Source organism: Sinocyclocheilus rhinocerous, unplaced genomic scaffold, assembly GCF_001515625.1.
Source record: "Sinocyclocheilus rhinocerous isolate Xijiao unplaced genomic scaffold, SAMN03320098_v1.1 scaffold54, whole genome shotgun sequence".
Classification (NCBI taxonomy): domain Eukaryota; kingdom Metazoa; phylum Chordata; class Actinopteri; order Cypriniformes; family Cyprinidae; genus Sinocyclocheilus; species Sinocyclocheilus rhinocerous.
The window spans coordinates 207,576-211,627 of NW_015647078.1; positions in this window are offsets into that span (position 1 = coordinate 207,576).

The window sequence follows — 4,052 nt, forward strand, 5'->3', positions numbered from 1 at the left end:
TAAGACATCAGATAGCATCGGTTTCATTGATGGAAAAAACATCAGATATCCACCTTCCATTGACCACAAACCACATAGAGCCAGATAAACACACAGGTCCACAGAATTCCCAGAACATTCCAGCACTAAGACATCAGATAGCATGTAGATTAGGGCTGGGCTAAAAAAATTTTTGTAAAATATTTTGGCTTCATGAAACATTCAATATTTTCACTTGGATGGTGTCTGATTTACTTTCTTTGCTCATGAATTGGAAGAAGGCATGCAAAAGTGATCTACTGGCATGGTTTTAATGGCTAGAAAAACGGCGTTAGTCCATATTCATCATGTTTTATGTCACTAACAACATAATAATGAATATATTGTATATATTCAAGTTAACACCCAGCCCTGATGTAGTTTTAATACAGCACAGCAAAAAGACTCATGGCTTCCATCTCTCTTGGGAACTCTTTAGTTCTCTATGAGAGCTACTCTCACCACACTTCCGGTGCTAATTCAACTTGTAATGCAAAGTGGAAAACATGCAGAAAATAATGGCTTTGTATTATTATTATTTTTTTTATTTTTTTTACAGCCACCCTGATTTTACTTTTTTTTTTTTTCAGTCAATTTATGGGCTTTTTACAACAGGATTAATAATTGTTTTTCTGTGCTTCACACACAAAAGGGCTTCAGGGAGTTGTATTTCTATCATTCAATTTACATATTATTATTATTATTATTATTATTATTATTTTTATTTTTATTTTTTACAAAAACCAAGGCAATAGTTTATATTTTGACAAGATATTTGGTAAATTATTCTGTAATATTTGGCATCCTGCTGAGCAGGTGAAATTTGAATAATCCGTGAATAGTACGCATTTTAATAAAAAAAAACGAGTGCATGGAAGATTAAGTTTCAAGGCACTTCAGACAGTATCTGATAAACTGACACATAAACAGACATATTCTGTCTTTACCTCTTGCTGGACACTGATTTTGGCGCTAAAGGCAGCTGTGTGTATGCGTGAACTATGCGTGTCCATTTCGGAGCACCAGGTGTAAAGTGATTCGACATAAACGAAAGCCTTTATTTTGGGGAGCTACGTTTTCTTCTCTCTGGATTGTGGCTTAAATAAATCCTATCAGATTCAAAAAGAGGCAAGCTGGCACTTTCAACAAAGAGAGTGTAAAATGGGAATGAACAATTACGGTCCTTTTTTATGTACATTTAATGAGCATTTTATTTTCTGTTTTTTTGGGGGGGTCTGAGATTTGCCATTTTTGCAATCCCATTACCAAAATTCTGGACGTGCCAGACAGGTTAAACCTTCATCAACAGGTTTGAATGGTTAAATGAATGCAGTAAACGCTGCGATTTGTGCAAAAAAAAAAAATTGAGAAAATGTTATGGAATTTACTTTCTGCCATGCTGGCAAACTTGAACTTCTTTTGATGAATTTTGAAAGAAAATATTTTGAAGAATATGGGAATTCAAATTCCCGGTCCCCATTGACTTGCATAGTATTTTTTGCCATATTATGGAAGTCAATGGGGACCAACAGCTGTTTGGTTACCAAGGTTTGGAACAACATGCGGGGGAATTAATTTTTATTTTTGGGTGAACTGTCCATTTAAGAGAATGTTGGTAATTTCAATCCTATGTTAATTGTTTTAAAGTAACATAATTTGTACCTTGTTTGTTGAAAGTACCAGCTGCTCTTTTAGACAACACAATGAGTCCATATTCTTTAGCGGTATAACTTTAGCTGACTGATCTAAGACCGTGGCATTGTGCTGGAAGTGAGTTTACTCGAGATACTTTACACCTAATGATCCAGAATAACAACCAGCCTCGATTAAACACACGAAACCTCACATATTAGCACCGAGAGAGTTACTTACTCACTACAACAAACGCCAGTGTACTAATGCATGCCACACCTCTCACCTTCAGGGAAAAGCGTACAGGGAGATGCTAACACACACACACAACCGTAAGCCTCTGTGAGTCGGGGATCTCACGTCTTTGACACACGATACCAGCGAGCTGAATTTGATCTCCACTTCACTGTGTCATTTTTGCCTGTAATCCCAGAGTGCCGAATCTTACCGGTAATCCCTTACGTCACGCTCTCGCGACAGACTAACGCTAAGCCTGTTACGTTCCCGAGGAATTAGGCGAAGAAAGCATTCTCTGGGACAGAAACTGCCATTCAGGTCAACGTTTTGTACGGTTTTACAGGCACTTCAGACATGAGCCCTCATGGCAGCAGTACCTCTGTCCCTTTAAACACGGGACACGTCTTTTCCTAAGTGACAAGCGAAGGCATTAATATTTAATGCTGTGTGTATCCATGCTTTTTTCACCTTGTCAAGTGAGGCATGCTGTAAATGCCAGAACCAGCTAAATTTAATTCCAAGCAATGGCTTAAATTATCAGTCTCAAAGATCACCCCCCCCCCCCCTTTTGTGGAAGCTTCTCTTCCAACTGTGGTATTCTGCTATAATCCACATTATCGCAAGAATAAAGGATAAAAGGATTATTTTCAAACAGCCACTACTCCCTAATCGCCCAAATAATTCTTAATCTTCCTTTCCTTTTAGATGAACATAATTTATGCCTTATTTGTAAATCCTATTGCCCTTATGAGCACTTGATTGGGCCGTGTGTTTCCTGAAGTTCTCCAAGGACAGAGCTACGTTTGCCTGACAAGCACTTCGTTGTGTTGGTTAGAGATGATTCTTTATCAAGTGTTGCTGTTTGTCAGTATTAATAAGAGAACTTCATGGATGGGGTCTATGGTTCCTCCTAGCGATGTGTTGTCAACTGAAGTATTGAATTGTGCCGCCATGAAGCCGACAGACAGATGAATGTCACTGGAACGTAAGACCATGGCCGGATGGAAACATTGTGGGGAGGAAAGCTACGTTCACATCGCAGTTGCACGCGTCCCAAACCTGATTTGAGACTGATTCTGTTTTTGGATGAGTGTGAACAGCAAAAATCCCATTGAGTCTGACTAATGCAAAATATTTGGACACAAGTCACACCTAATGTATTAATATTACTGTATTAGAGTAAAAAAAGTCTGTTTGTGTGTATATATATATATATCAGTGCTGTCAAATGATTAATCATGATTTTGAAAATATTTTTTTAAATGTAATATGACGTGACATGTGGCCAAGTATGGTTACCCATACTAGGAATTAGTGCTCTGCATTTAACCCATCCTAAGTGCGCACACACACAGCAGTGAACACACACACACCATGAACACACACCCGGAGCAGTGGGCAGCCATTTATGCTGCGGCGCCCGGGGAGCAGTCGGGGGTTCGGTGCCTTGCTCAAGGGCACCTCAGTCGTGGTATTGAAGGTGGAAGAGAGCGCTGTACATTCACTCCCCCCACCTACAATCCCTGCCGGACCTGAGACTCGAACTCGCAACCATTGGGTTACGAGTCCGACTCTCTAACCATTAGGCCACGACTTCCTCCAGTCTACATATGTGTGTGTACTGTGTATTTTTATGTATATATAAATACACACACGTACAGTATATATTTTGGAAATATTTACATGTGTATACATTTATATTATATAAATATATTTAATATACAAATATAATATTTTTCAGAAATATATACATGCATGTGTTTGTATATATATATATAATATGAAATGCAAAGACATTCAGACATTTTTTTTTAAATGTGACTTAGGTGTCCATGCTGTGACTTGCATTGAACAGTCATAACAGAAGGTGTGAAAATGTGTAGATTTATGATTGGAAGTGCAACATTTCATATTTCATATATACTTCCGTTCAAACGTTTGGGGTCAGAAAGTCAAAAATACAGTAAAAAGTTAATATTGTGAAATGATTACAATTTAATAATATATTTGAGAGCTGTTAAATTTAATTTGAAATGTAATTTATTCCTGTGATCAAACCTGAATTTTCAGCATCATTACTCCAGTCTTCAGCGTCTGATTTGCTACTTAAAGGGGTCATATGATGCTGCTAAAAAGAACATTATGTTGTGTATTTGGTGTAATGA